A 15,415-nucleotide genomic window follows, 5' to 3' on the forward strand; every position below is an offset into this window, starting at 1 on the left:
GCATATATTTTTTTAAATTTTCTTTTCTATTCTTCAAAGCAGTTTTGAACCTAGATTAATACATGATCCATCTTACTTAAATTAGAATTGATTATTCAGCTTTTAAGTTGGCTGGAGTCGATATGTTAAATAATAGTCATTTGTTCACCTGAATTTCTAAAAAGAAAATATGGTTTCATGCTAGAAAAATATTTTAATTATCACACCATCTTGGAGTTAAATGGAATCTTGAGATATCATCCACCATCTTCCTGCTGAAAGAATGCTTTAGCTAGAAACATCCTAAGAAATTGGCAATCTTAAGTAATATTTTTAAAAAACCTCTTAAAGAGATAACTCATTCCAAAGTTTACCAGTTTTCACTGTCAGAGAAATTCTGCTTTAAAATTTTGTAAATTGATTTTTTGGGGCAAGGTTAATTTGGTTTTCTCATTTATTTTCCCTGTTATATTAGGTAGATGTTGAATATATTCATCTTCAGTCTGAAACAAGTCATTCTTCTCTACTTTACACTAAATGTGTCCCCCACAAATAGGGAAAAATCTCTTGGACGAGTGGCTTCATAGTCACCCTTGAGTTATACGTCCCGTGGGTTTACATTGTGCTTGAACTGAACATTAGAAGTCTAGTTTTATTACCTGGAGAGATGCAGAGACTTAAGTATTATTAATAAATTAGAGTCTGAGGCCCAAATTCTGCTGAAGTTCATCACTAGACATCTGCTGTTTCCAAGGACTATCACGTTCAGGAGCTGCTGAGAAATTGGAAAAGTAAGTTTAGTGTGTCTTCTGTGAAAGCTGGAGGTTTACAATAGGCGCAAAGCTGTGTACAAGGGACAGCAGACCTGTTCTTGGAGGCACCCTGTGGCATTCAAGATCCTGGTGGCTTAGAAATTCAGAGAATGGTACAAGTAGCGTGGGGTGGGGAGGTGAAAAGAAGTGGAGATGAGGAGATTCTTAACTGTCCTGAAAGAAATCGAAGGTGTTCATACTATTCCATACTCCTCCTTCTTACCATTATTACTTGGGTAAAAGGACAAAACTGATTTCCTTCCTGTCTCACATCTGTCTCTAGGTTGTTTCCTACATTGGGTGGAAGGGAAGTAGGGAGAGAGCAAAGTGGCATTACTTATTTTAGTTTCTTTTCTTAGGTCTTTGGGTGCCAAAAGCTTATTGATGGTCAGTTTAGGTTTTCATGAGCAAAAGTAGAAATAATAACTATTACCATTTATTGAACACAGGAGTTGTGCTAAGTGCTTTAAGTACATTGTTTTATTTAATCTATACAACTGTAATGTAAGCACTTCTCTTTAATTAATACATGTAAAACACTTGGAATAGTGCCTGAAATATAACAAGAGCTCAACAAATGTTGTTGTTAATACTCATTTTGAGATAAGAGAACTTATAATAGCATTGGTAGAATCTGAATCTGTGGCTATTAAACTCTAAAGCCCATGCTCTGAACGATCGTGCAGTACTGTGTCTCTCCTTCAAGAACCCAGCTCCTTCACAAAAGTCTTCCCTAATATTCTCCTGTACACGCATTCTAGGATCGTACTTGTTTTTTAATTCTATATTCTGACTTGTTCCAGTTTGTGAGTGCTATATCCTTTTTGTTCCCCCCGTACTTATTCCTAGGGAAGTTTATTCTTCAAATTATCAAGGTGGACCAAATTTATTTAGTGAGAATGCAGAATTTTTCTTACAAGATTTTAAAAGGAGAAGTAAGAAAATTACATGAAAGGATCTGTGTAGGCTCTTTTTTCACGGTAGGGGGTGGACCAAATAACCTTTGGATCACTTCCACTTGTATAATTCACCATTGCGGCAGGACAGCAACATTTCAGGCCAAAGTTCAACTTTTTTTTTATTATTAAATTCTTTTATCGTCGCCAGGAAACTAAAGAAAATGAATTCTTCACAGTATGCTTGTGCGTGCAACTTGAAACGGTTTGCTCACCAAATGAAATTAAATGAAAGACAGCTGTTTGGGAAGGAGCTGTCAGAAACTGATTGGGTTCTATTAGAAGAGAATAGAGGCTGGGCATAAGTTTTCAGAAAGAGGATAGCAGTGGTTTAAAAAGCAAGCAAATTTACATACACAAAAGCTCTCATGTGGTTGTGCTGTTGCATGTCTTTTCAGTTCATCCATCTTAAATTACTATTTGCTCTTGGTGAGTAGGTGTCTGCTTTCAAGGCCTCTTTTCACATATCAAATGTGCAAATGGGTGGCAGTTCGCTCTTTTCTGAGAAGTATATCGAGCACAACCTCACTACAATGCCATTCTGAGTCCTTTGGTTTTGGTTAAACTGCAAATTCGGTAGTCTACGAAACCACTTCCCTTACCCAGTACCTCTCCGTTCCTGCCAAAATACAAAAGGGGAAGGACTACCTTGGGCAGGTTGCCAGAGGTGCCACCGGGGTCCCCTGAAATGGTTCCCAGCAAGAAGGGAGCAATTATATCTCATAATAGACTCAAAGCAGATGGTCACCTGTGGTGATAAGCATTACAATGTTATTAAGCCTTTGATTTGTGACTGTATTTTGTACTTTCCAGGCACTCAAGTTATGTTCCCCGTGTGATGCTCCCCAGCCCCCGAGACCTCATTGCTCATTTTGTGCGTGTGTTCCTATAGCTTACCCTAAAGCCCTGCTCCCACTAAAAAGCTTCACTCTGCGATCTTCCAACCCTCCCGCACATAGTAGGACCTCTGCTGGGCCCTCCCACGGCAGGTGCAGTGTTACACATAACTGCCTTTAAAGGAATTTTTTTGAAGCCTTTAGGGGTTTTACTATTGAAGCATAACCTTTCGCTAGCATAACCTCATACAGGAAATCCAGTTAGCGTTCACAGTTAGGAATTCTAGTATAATGTTGCATTCATACAGCCTTGTCTCTGGGGCCTTTCCTTACATTGAATTTTTACGTTTTTGACCCCGTTTAACAGTGGTCTCCCATACTTCACTGAGGCACAATCTCAAATGCCTCCTTTGAGGTCTCGCTTGCTATTCTCTCAGTACCTTCTTTATTTTCTGATTCGTACTACAGGTCCACAGCCTCTCCCTTGGCTGAGAGTAAGGAACCCACATGGTTCATAGTGTGCCCATCTACAGCCCCCCCCCCCGCCGTCTATCTACCTTACCACAGTCTAGAACAGATCATTGCTCTCAGAATCTGAACCCAGGTCTCCAGGAGACTAGCAAAAGGCACCATATCCAGTCTCACCAGCCAAGCACATGGACACATTTGCAAACTGAGTCACAGGGATGTCCTGGGGATCCCATAGTTCCCCATCTATAAAGCTACATTTGTAAATAAAAGATTAAAATGCCAGTAGTCCCTAATTTAGATTCAGCATTTTCTCTGACCAGGAGAAAAGTGCTAGCAAAATAGTACATCTTGATTATTTTCCGCACTTCTCTGATAAAATTTACATATAACCTATGTGAACGAGCTAATGGCCTCCCAGTGATCAGACTGTAACTCCTACCTTCAGTGTAAGTTCCCCAAAGTAAGTAGGGCAGGCATCAGGTCAGGGACACCAGCAAGGTTCCCCATATTTAAGTAAGACACTGACTGAAGCGGAGATCATCATTGAAGTAAGCCTTGAACTTAGCAGAGATTTTGTTAGTGAGAATATTTACTTCTTAGTTCTAGAAGTGCTTCTGGTTAACTCCTCTGAATGCTTTCTTCCTTTTCCTCCTGGTTAAGCTTCAGAGTAGGTACCAAAATCTTCTTCTTTATGGTCAGAAGGTTCTCGAGCGCTTATTCTGTGAGAGCCGTGGCTAGAAATGACAGTCTATAGAAATTAGGAATATTCTACCGCTTACTTTCTCTGCATCACGTAAAGAAATCATCAGACTTGTCCCAATGTCACCTAATTAGAAGACATTTTACTATCATATAACTTACCCAGCTTCCTTTCGCTTTCATTCAGAAAACCTTTATTGAGTACTTGTTATGTGCCAGGACTGATGTCAGAAAAATTGGTGAGCTGCGTCCCCTGCTCTTCAGAGCTTGTGGTCTGATCAGCTGTGCTGAGAAAAGTGTTTTTCTGAGTGTTGATGTGATGATTACTTGCTGTTAAAGTCATTTATGTTAGTAATAGGCCTTAATAATATATTTCTCTCCTTCATTTGGCCAATATAATATTTATCCCCTCCACAAAATATGATCAATCCTTTTGTCTACCTGACTTCAGATGAAATGACAATATGTGCACAAGGATATGTGATGACACAGCTACAAACATAATTCTTTATGCAGATAATCTTTCTGAATTCTTGGCAAATTTAAATTTTTAATGTTGTGAGTCATAGCTGTAGCAATTCAGATTTAACTATCATGTGACCAAGCTGGGGTGATTGTTTTTAGTGCCGCCATAGGAAATCGAAGGTGACAGCTGGGCTGCAGCTGTGTCCCAGCTGGTTCTGTTAAGCTGTATTCAGCGGGAAGAGTGGTGGCAGCACCCAGGCTCCCCAGCTCCAGGACATGGTCTTCTTTGGTCATCCAGTGCAATACCTGCCAGATGTTTTGGAAGCCGATGCAGCTAACACTCAGAAAGTGAGACTTCAGTGAAAAGGTATTAAGAATATAGTGCAGGGGCTGGCCCAGTGGCTGAGTGGTTAAGTTTGCGCGCTCTGCTTCAGCAGCCCAGGGTTTTGCCGGTTTGGATCTTGGGCGCAGACCTAGCACTGCTCATCAGGCCATGCTGAGGTGGCATCCCACATAGCACAACCAGAAGGACCACAACTGCAATGTACAACTATGTACTGGGGAGGCTTTGGAGAGAAGAAGAAGAAGAAGGAGGGGGAAGGGAAGAGGAGGAGGAAAAGACTGGCAACAGATGCCAACCTTTAGGGAAAAACCAATGTAGTGCATGTTTAGTGGGCATGTCATCATTTTCTTCTTCACAAATTTAATGAACTCACGACATAGAAAGAATATTTACCTTATATAATTAGTCAATCTCTTCCCTAAATTACAAAGACATGCTTTTAAGGTTGGCTGTCTTAAAGTTCTCTGAACTGTCATAAGGTTTTGACCTCTGATGTCTAATTTTTGCCTGAAAGTATTTTATGCATTCTGTTGAGTAGAATAGCATACTTATGTTTAAAATATATTCTGTTGGTTTTCTGATTTTATTAATTCTCACTGGAATTTGCATTACCTACTTTTAGCTTTCTTGGAGGAAAACTATTATTTGTAACTTGGATTAATCAATACTGTCCCTATTGTAAATAATACTATAATGAAAGCTAAAATAAAATTATTGCAGTGCATAACAAATGAGTGGCTAATATCCATAATATATTCAGAATTGTAGAAATCAATTAAAGAGAACCCATAAGAAAAATAGGTAAGAGTTTAGAACAAGTAGTTCGTAGATGAATAACTACACTTTGCCAATAATAACCTCAATAATATGTAAAGAAATGCAAATTTTAGTATGTTCTACAGGAAGGCTCTTTCTAATGCATTAAACTGTCAAAAGAAAAGTGTGATACTCAGTGAGACTGGTGCAAATAAGAAAAGGTCCCTTCAGCCAGGCATTGTTAAGAGTTTCTCTTGGGAATCAATTTTCACTCGTCCAGTTTGAGCAAATTCTTGTTGAAGTGTTTCTCACATGTAATACATTTATATGGATCTCTTCAGTGTGGTGTGTCTACTTATAGTGAAGTCTGATTCCTGTGAGAAGACTTTATCACTTTCAGAAAACAAGTGGTTGTTCTCTCCTATGTGAATGCTCTGATGCATACTAGCAACGGATGTCTGGCTGTAAGAGTAACCGGATGGAGCCCTTAGCAGTCACTGCATTGATAGCCTTTCTTTTAAGCGTGAGCCTTCTGAGGTTTCTTCCTATTTGACCTGTTAGGGAAGACCTTCCCACAGTTAGTTCATATGTAGGTTTTTCACGTGTATTAATTAAATGATGCAGTTGAAGACGTGATTTCCTAGCAAAATATTTCCCACACATCCACGATGTTTCTCTGCGGCATGAATCTTCCGATGAGTAATCAGCTCTGACTTCTGGCTGCAGGCCTGCCAGCATTCACAACAGACATAGTTTCTGTCCAGTAGGAATTTTCTGGCGTGAAAGAAGTCTTAATGTTTTGGTGAGAGTTTTTCCACATCCAGTACATTTATATGTTTTTTCCTGCATGAACTTACTGATGCTCTAGGAGTTGTGGCACCCATGCTTAGTTTACTTTTTTATCCTAAATACTTGTGATCATTGTTAGTGAGAGCCGCCCAATCCTGAGTCATGGCAAACCCTTCAGCCTCATTGAACAATGTGCTTGGCACCAAATCATATTTGTTTTCTTTTATATCTGAATCTATTAAGGTGGAATTGAACTATTTTCTGTTACGTAATATAAATTTCCCAGTGACAGTATTGGAAAACCACTCGTTTTATACCGACCCATTTATATAGATTGCATGCTGACCTGCTATAATTTACTCCTTCACTTGTGCACTCGGAGTGTAATATAGTTGAATAACAGTTACTTTCCTATCTACCATCTTAGTGTGATAGTCATTCTTTCAGTTGAAGCTTTTGAGGGATATACATAGCATTTTGTTGTTAAATTTGTACAGTTATATATGATGGCTTCTGTGTTGTATTTTATAATGTATCAATGTTTTAAAATTGTTATATCGAGTATTTGTTTTCTTGATCTTGTTACTCTCATTGTGATGAGTTTACTATTATCAAGATATGAGCTAAATATTTATTAACTTGTGTTTAAGTGTCATGGGTTTAATATACAAGTAGAGGTATTGACATTTTCTAAGCCTTTCATAATATCGTTTTTGTTGGACATCAATTGATTTGTCAGAGTTTATTATTAATTACACATCATTTTTTGGAAGTACTATTTATTGTACTTACTGTATACTTATTGTGTAAGTGTTTATTGAGTGCTTGCTACAAAACAGTTAAACTGTGCAGAATATTTCATGTACCATATCATTGAATCATCTTAGTAATTTTTAGTATGACACTGTGTTTTCAAGTGAGGATAGTTTCATCCTGGCTAAGTAGAGCATGAGTAGTGGTGATTTGAAGGGATTCACTGAGAAAACTATAAAACTAGAGCAAGAGAGGCTCTATATATTATTTAAATATATAACAATTTTATATAATGTTCAGATATAAAATTTTCTTTTAGACTTCATACGATTCTGCCCTTTGAATAGTGAAAAAATATGGGATTCTGTTTAAGCAGAGAATTTGAGAGTCATGAGATTATACAGTGAGCTTTTAATTTTTACTATCTAACTCTGTAAGTTGTTACATTTCTATTACAATCCCCTACTGGAAATGCTGAATGAATGTGCTTAACTGTTACTTGGGCGCGTTTTGTACATTCACAGGCTTAGAGCATCTGTGAATACTGCTTGGTTTTTGGTTGGTTGTATTTGTTCCTGGTTCTATGTCCTGTTGAATTGGACTTTGCTTATATAAAGAAATGTCTGTAAAGCCACAGGCAAGTAAAGTTGGAATTTCTTCCTTGGGGAAATCTGAAGTGTAGAGTTATAAGCAAATATTAAGCTTCAAAGTGTGCAATATAATGAGTACATTCAAGGAATTAGTAAGTATTTATGTAACACTTCATGTTTGCAAAATGTTTTACAGCCATATTCATTAATTGACATAAGTCCCTTGGAAGGTAACAATGTTATTATATCTGTTTTATAAGCAAGACAGGAAAAATATAGGCAAATTAAGTGGCAAAAAGGAAGAGAAATTAAGACATTGATTCTAAGGCTTGAACCTATATCCTATACCTTGTTGCTTCATTAGAGAAATAAATAAAATGCTTCTGTTTTGTTATAGACTTAAGCACAGTGCCTATTTGGGCAATTGTTTATAAATATTTATATAATTTCATATATAGTTTTAAATTTTTTGGTTATGTGGCTCAAAGGCCTTCCAACACAAATTCTAATGAATGAATATCTGGACTTATTAACTGATGGATAAGATCCCAGGTTATAAATTCTCCTTAAAGTGTTGCAGATGTCATGAGCAACAGATTGGTGAATATGTCCAGTGGATGCTCAGTATTCACCTAAATAGAATACACTGTGAGGCCAAAAGAGATATGACCCGGGAGAACAGACATTGTTGACCACACACGGCCTGTAGGCCACTCACTCTCTGTCACTCTGCTTTTCTTTGTACTTTTCTTTTTCCTCCAAAGAACAGCAAATTTCTGCTAAAGAGTAATAAATTTGTTCATAACCTCAAAAAGGTAAAATGAGAAGATCTTCTATAACAGAACAGATTAAAAACTCAAGACTCTTGCATCAGAAAGCAGAGACATGATAAATGATTTGCATTCAATTAACTTTTCTTTCACTTACTGAGTGCATAGAAACTGCGTTAACACCCTGAGGTGTGACCATAAGGTAATGAAGAGTGATTTTTAAAAATAGGTATACCATAAGGTACACTGTTTAAATGAGTGCTATTCTTCAACAGAGCCACTCTTTACACTAATCCAACGATGCTGTCATTACAAAAAATATTTTTAGAACTCTTCCTTTTGAATTGCCTTTAGAAGCCATTTATAAACTGTAAAAAGAAAACCAGTCTCATATTTTACTTAAAGTCACACCACATTTTTTTAATCAACCCCTCCCCTGCAAAGAAATTTATTACCCAGATAGATTACTGACCTTCTCACCAGACTTTGTTCTACACTAATTTTTCTTTTCTTTTTTGTTTTCAAATTCAGTTCTATTCTTAAAAAAATAAAGATTTGCCATCAATGAAGATATTTATTTATTTCTAAATTTTGAAATATTTTAGACTTAGAAAAAAGTTACAAATATAGTACAGAGAGTTCCCATATATCTTTCACTCAGCTTCCCCTAATGCTAACATCGAACTTGGGCATAGTGCAGTTATCAAAATCGGGACATTAACATCCACAAAATTGTATTTGCTGATCAACAGACGTTATTTAAATTTCTCCAGTTTTCCCCACTAATATACTTTTTCTGCTTCAGGATACAATCCGGGATCCCACACTGCATTTACTTGTCACATCACCTTAGTTTCTTCTAACTACAGTTCCCAATAAGAACACTTAAAAGAAAGTACCTTCTCCCCTCCACAAAAGAGGGAAGAAAGAGCTGTAGGCTCTGAACGTAATTGCAGAAATATCTCTGTCTCTGTCACTGTTTTGTCAGTTATTTCTTTCATTGATTTGTTGTGAGCCTACCATGTGTCAAAGTTGTGCTGATTGCTGCAATAAAGAGAAGAGTAAGATATGTTTGGGCACAAAGAAGTGAGTGCGTGAAGGCACAGACCTATCCACGACCATGGTGCAGGTGTATGTTGAGCTCTGTGGATTTTTCATGAAGTGCAGAGTCTCTTGCATCTCTGCTTTCCTTTCCATTTTCTCTGCCATCACCCTAGTTCAAGCTGTCACTACCTCATGCTTTATCTATTGCAACAGTTTCCTAACTGGTCTCTCTTGCTATAACTCCCCTCCCTCTTCCAATTCACTTAAAATACTTCTTTATACATATCATCTCTCTATTCAGTAACTCTTTGTAGCTCTCCCCAAGTTTAATTTCTTAATAATTTCCCAATTTCTTAATTTGGCAGCCCTAGTGTTTCTGTTAATCACTAGGACTACTCGAACAGCTTCCTAACTAATTGCCCCATGTTTGCTCTTGTACCTTCATATTATAGGCAGAGTGATCTTTTCAAAATGCAAATCTGATGACATTAGGCCTCTGTTTAACCCGTTGAGTGGCTTCCCATTGTTCTTAGAATACCTATTAGACCTTGTGTGGTCTGATTGTAATATTATTGGCTTATAGGGTTTTTGGAAGGATTAGATGAGTTAGAACTCATAAAGTGCTTATTAAAGTGCCTAGAATGTAGTAAGCAGTCATTACAAATATGTATTATTTAATTGTTTTAATCAAGAATAGATGGTGAATTTTATAAAATGCATTTTATTATGTATGGAGGTGATAACATAATTTTTCTCTTTTGGTGTTCTGAAATGGTAAATTATGTTAACAGATTTCTTAATATTGAACTATCTTAGCATTACTTGTATGAACCCTGTTTGGTTATGGTGATTATTCTTTCATGGTGTTGCTGGATTCTTTTTGCTAATATTTTATTTAGAATTTTGCATCCATAATGAGTAAGATTTATCTGTAATATTCATTTTTTATGCTAATTCCTCATTTTCTAGTCCCTCTATTAGATATCTTATTTCCCTTTTATAGCTTTTTCTTGCTATTATAATTAATTATTTGTGCATTTATTTGTTTGATGTCGGTTTTTCCTGCTAGAATGGAAATACCATGAAGGTAAGAACCTTATCTGTTTTGTTCACCACTGTATCCCTAGCACTGAGCACAGTTCTGAGAGCACAGAAGGTGCTCGACCAATATATGTTTATTGAATAAATGAATGAATTAATTAGTAAGGATTAAAGAGAGTCAGTACATTTTTGTGCAGTGCTACAATTCACTTTGACTCTTTCTAGTACAATAAGGGACTGTGTCGATACTGTACAAGTGCTTTAAATTTAACCAATTCCAAGCAGAGAAGTTTTCAAACAAATAGTGGATCTTTTTCCTGTTTCCTCTGGTCTTAGAAATATTGAGATTTAGTAAGGGGTAGAGTAATCTTATGGGAGAAGTTATTGTATTGTTCCTTAGCTACAACACTTCCAATTAGGCTGTAGTTCTTGTTTAAATAAGAAACATTGTATTTACAAAGATAAATGGGGCAGAGGGCTGAGAAACATAACCCTTTGCTACTTGTTCTCAAGACCCTGACCATTTAGAACTTCTTGATTTTTGTTTTTCTAACACTTACTTTTTAAAGGAAAATTTTGACTGTTAGGGATAACCCAGCACTGGCAATGTTCTTATAGAAGAGGGAGAACCTGATTGGCCCAGATCAGCTTTTATGTTGGTAAGGGGGCTCTGACCAACCGAAGAACTGTGGATCCTTAGGTCAAGTTAGTACCTTTTGTGCGCTTGGTGGGATATGGCGGTAGGATCATGTGGGGTAAACCATGGCTGCTACCCGTCATCAGGGGGAAGTAACATCCCTGAGAAGCTGGTAGGTGGGCAGGTGCCATAAAACATGTCTACTGCAACTTCTCATTACTTTGAATCATTGGAAAAGTTGCATAAATACTCTGGTTTTCAGTGTCTTCACTTTTAAAATAAGGCTAATAAGTGTGTCTGGAAAGTTACTATAATGATTAGAGATAATATAGGTAAAATGCCTGGTGCACAGTAGTACTCAATAAGTTATAGCTAGTGTTATTAATCTAATATGAAATAATAATAAAAAGTGTTCTAATTTAGAACACACAAAAGAAATGTCTATAACTTCCATGGGATAAAGAGATAATATCATGAACTAAGAGATACTAGCTTTCCTCTAACCCATTCTTCCACATTGATGTTTATATTATATCACTTTTAAACAGATGGTTATAATGAATTCTACTTCTAGCAATATGATAGAGGATGAGTACATTACACCTAAAAATTCTGGTTAAAATATAAAATCTATCTTTTTTTTTTTTTTTTGAGGAAGATTAGCTAACATCCACTAAACCTCCTCCTTTTGCTGAGGAAGATTGGCCCTGAGCTAACATTCATGCCCATCTTCCTCCACTTTATATGTGGGACACCTGCCACAGCATGGCTTGCTAAGCAGTGTGTAGGTCCACACCAGGCATCCGAACTGGCGAATCCCAGGCTGCCAAGTGGAACATGTGAACTTAACTGCTGTGCCACCAGGCCAGCCCCCTAAAATCTATCTTTTAAAGCATAGTTCAGCTGGAGATAAAGTAAGCCAGAAACAACTGAAAAAATAATATTTCTCAGAAGGAAAAAAACTCAGGAGGATTTTCCCCTGAGAGCAACTGCTAATCCTTAGTGGATTAGAGCCTGGGTTCAAATGGGCACACAGCACACTCAGAGTTGGGGGAATTGGACACAAAGCTGGGGCTCAAGCAGGATAAAAGGTTAAATGGGGGACCCTTACTTATAGCTGAGACTCCCAAGGGGTGATACCCTCAATGGGTAAATTAGAAAAAATTCACCCTGAAGCATGCCTTTCTCAGCCATGGTTCTGGATGGGTCAGGAAAAGAAAGGGGGTGAAGAAAAGAAAAAGATGGAGGAATATCCCATTCATTCATTCAACGAATATTTATTGAGTGCCTATTCTGTGCCAAGCACCATTCTAGACACTGGGCAACAAAGATCTCTGCCCATGTAAGAATTTCTAACCAAAATTTGGCTTGTGGGTTTAGGGCTAAAAATTTAAACCACTTGTATGGCCTGAAAACCTGCAGATTAAAATTTGATAGGAAGAAGTGCTGGTTTGGTAATGTCCCTGGATTGGCAGTGTTCACAAGGATCTCTGGTGTGAAAGCTTACTGCATTCTAGGCACTTTTCTAAGCACTGTATAAGTTCTAACTCATCTAATTCTTCCAAAAACCTTACGAGGCAATAATATTATCTTCAGAAGCACAAAGGGGTTAAGTAACTTATTTACTCAAGACCATACAGTTTATATGTAGAAGAATTTAGTTTCAGAGCTTATGCTTTTAACTACTATACTATATTGTCTTTCATGTAAGGATACTTTTCTCATATGTTTATGTATATGTATGTATAGATCTCATTTGAGAAGCCACCATCTTGCTTAACAGGGAAACACCAAAAGTGTTACCATGAAGTTTATTAAAGTAACAATTATCTCTATTCCTACTATCATTTAATGTTGTTATAAAGATACTATCCAAAGCAATCTTGCAAGGAAAATAAATTACAAGTAAAAAAATTGGAAAGGAGGAGCATTAACCATACTTTGTAGCTAATATGACTATATATTAGGAAAACCATTGAACATAATCTCTGCATGAGAAAATCTTTTTCAAGTATATACAAAACCCAGAAGCCATGAAAGAAACTATAAATTTAAATACTTAAAAATGAAATTTATGCATAACAAAAAATCCATCAAAGCAAAATCAAATGACAAATGAGAATCTGGAGAAAATGTCTCACACATATCACAGACTAAGGCTATTTTCTTTACTGAATAAAGAGCATCTATAAATAAGAAAACAATGACCAACAATCTGGTAGAAAAATGGATAAAGGACAAGGACAGACAGATCGCAGAGTTTGAATGTTTATGTTTAATGAGTTTTAAACTTAAAAAAAATGTCCAACTTCAATCATAATAAAGATTAAGAGAAATAGCATTAGTTACCTATCAGATTGTCAAAGATAAAGAAGTTTGATAAAAACTGAATTGTCAAGGGTTTGAGGAAGCAGTTGGTCTTTTACTTTTGGTGGAATGATAAATTGATACAACTTCTGTAAAGGACAATCTATAAAAAATTTAAATGTACGGATCCTTTGACTAAGCAATTTCACTCTTACGAATTTTCCTACATTTATACTTTCATTTGAGCAAAATGACTGACATAAGCATAGTTATCACATCATTATTTGTAATAGCAGAGGCTTGGAAACAACTTAGATGTCCATCAGTAGGGGATGATTAAATATATTATGGTACGCCATGGAATATACTTAAATGTCCATCAGTAGGGGATGATTAAATATATTATGGTACACCATGGAATATACTTAAATGTCCATCAGTAGGGGATGATTAAATATATTATGGTACACCATGGAATATACTATGCAAGTTTTTAAAAGAATAAGGAAGATCTGCAGTGGTAATGGAACAAAATCCAATACACTGTTAAAGAAAGAAAGCAAAATGAGAACAGTATGTCTAATGTGCTACCATTTGTATAAATTACACACACAGGCACATTTGCATAGCTTATCTTTATAAGATTGTTTCTAGGGAGAGGAATTGGTACCTGGAGAACAGGGAAAAGAGAGAGACTTTCTTTTTGCTGCAAATCCCTTTATATTTTCTGTTATGTTTAGGTTTTGTCTGTTTTCATAAAAATAAAATTAACCATATAAACTAGTCTTTCTAAAAGTGAGATGATATCAATTCGTTATTGCATTTCAAGATGTTATTGAAAAGACCTCCATGCACAGGAAACTGCGTGGAATTTCGTTCATCTACCTTAGAAGGATGAACCTGTGATTTGACTCTGTTTCTGCAGAGGCATCATTTTGGATGCATTACACCCCTGGGCTCTGTGATTAAGTGGTCCATAAGTCAGAGGCCTGTGATGTCCTATTTAAATCATCTGGCAAATAGATGTTTGGGGGGTGGAACTCTTTCCCCATTTTTTAAAAAGAAATTTAATTTTTTAATGGTGGCCCATTGAGTGGTAAGCACATATGAAGATTGGGACCATCATTTGGAAATGTCCTTAAATGGATGGAGGGAATGTAAACTGATAATCCCGTTCAATAATGCAGGTCCAGCCTTGTTTTTCCCATTCCTGCCAAGGAGCTGCTGGGTGACCCTGAGTAAGCAGTTTCATCCAATTTGACCTCAAGCCTTTCCATTCCTAATGGAGGAGCAATCGTGATGGTATTTTTCTTGTGCACAGAGTGGCAGATTAATGAAACTTTGGGTAACTTCAAACTTCTAGCTAGACAAAAGGGACTTTTGTATACAAGATGGTATGATTTTTAGATATTTCATGTGACCTCTCCATTCTTTAAGGCCATATGAGAATTTTTCTTAAGGTGAAACAGTGCACTAACTCCTTGATGTCACTGAGTTTGCAAACTGTTTTTGTTCATTTTGAATAATGAATAAGCCTCACAAGTTAATAGTAATAAAGAAGACAGGTTTTCTTACTCTCATTTTAATGATGAGATAAAGGTACAGCTGAAAGGGATTATATAACTTTCTCAAGCTCTCATGACAAACAGATGACAAAGCTAAATTTTCCCACATGGTGTCGTATTGGTTGAGAAATGTATCCTTATTTAAAATATGACATCAGTAAGTCATATGCTTTATGGAGCACCCATGCCAGCAGTAACATTACTGAGCCCTATACGAGGCACATGGCAAAGTGGTCTGAAAATTGGCTAGGGCCCTAGCATTCGTTTACACAGCATTCAAAGCAAAATTAATTTTGAGTCAAGCAAGTGGAACTGCAGAATTTGAGGGGGTGAAAAATGAATTGTCTGTGTTCACTTCTTTTTTTATCCTCTCATTTTCTTTAGTTGATGTTCTTCTCAGATGCCAGAGACCAGTCATGGTTGCCAGATGACTGGGCTCTGCTGGCTCATCAAGGGGCTGTGGCAGTGCTTGTTTCCAGGAGAGTTGGAAGAAAAGATGCAATGGAAAAAGCACACGCAGTCATCTGTAAGTAGCTGCCTGGGTAGTTCTCAGTGCCCTGTGTTCCTCTAAATGTGAACTTAGTCTGATAACTCGTAGAACT

At 36.8% G+C, this 15,415-nt stretch overlaps 1 protein-coding gene across 16 annotated transcripts in view; it reads left to right on the forward strand.

Annotated features, from left to right (window-relative positions):
- The window catches only part of RAD51B (RAD51 paralog B), a 672,310-nt gene that overhangs the window by 227,111 nt on the left and 429,784 nt on the right, over positions 1–15,415 (forward strand). For 8 of the 16 annotated variants that reach the window (XR_011432061.1, XR_011432060.1, XR_011432058.1 and 5 more), the window contains one exon: positions 15,198–15,339. The exons of the other annotated variants lie outside the window; for them this stretch is intronic. The gene's annotated coding sequence lies outside the window, so the exon portion shown is untranslated. The remainder of the gene's footprint in view (positions 1–15,197; positions 15,340–15,415) is intronic. 16 annotated transcript variants of the gene reach the window in all.

The sequence above is a fragment of the Equus caballus genome, chromosome 24 (genome assembly GCF_041296265.1).
Source record: "Equus caballus isolate H_3958 breed thoroughbred chromosome 24, TB-T2T, whole genome shotgun sequence".
NCBI classification, from domain to species: domain Eukaryota; kingdom Metazoa; phylum Chordata; class Mammalia; order Perissodactyla; family Equidae; genus Equus; species Equus caballus.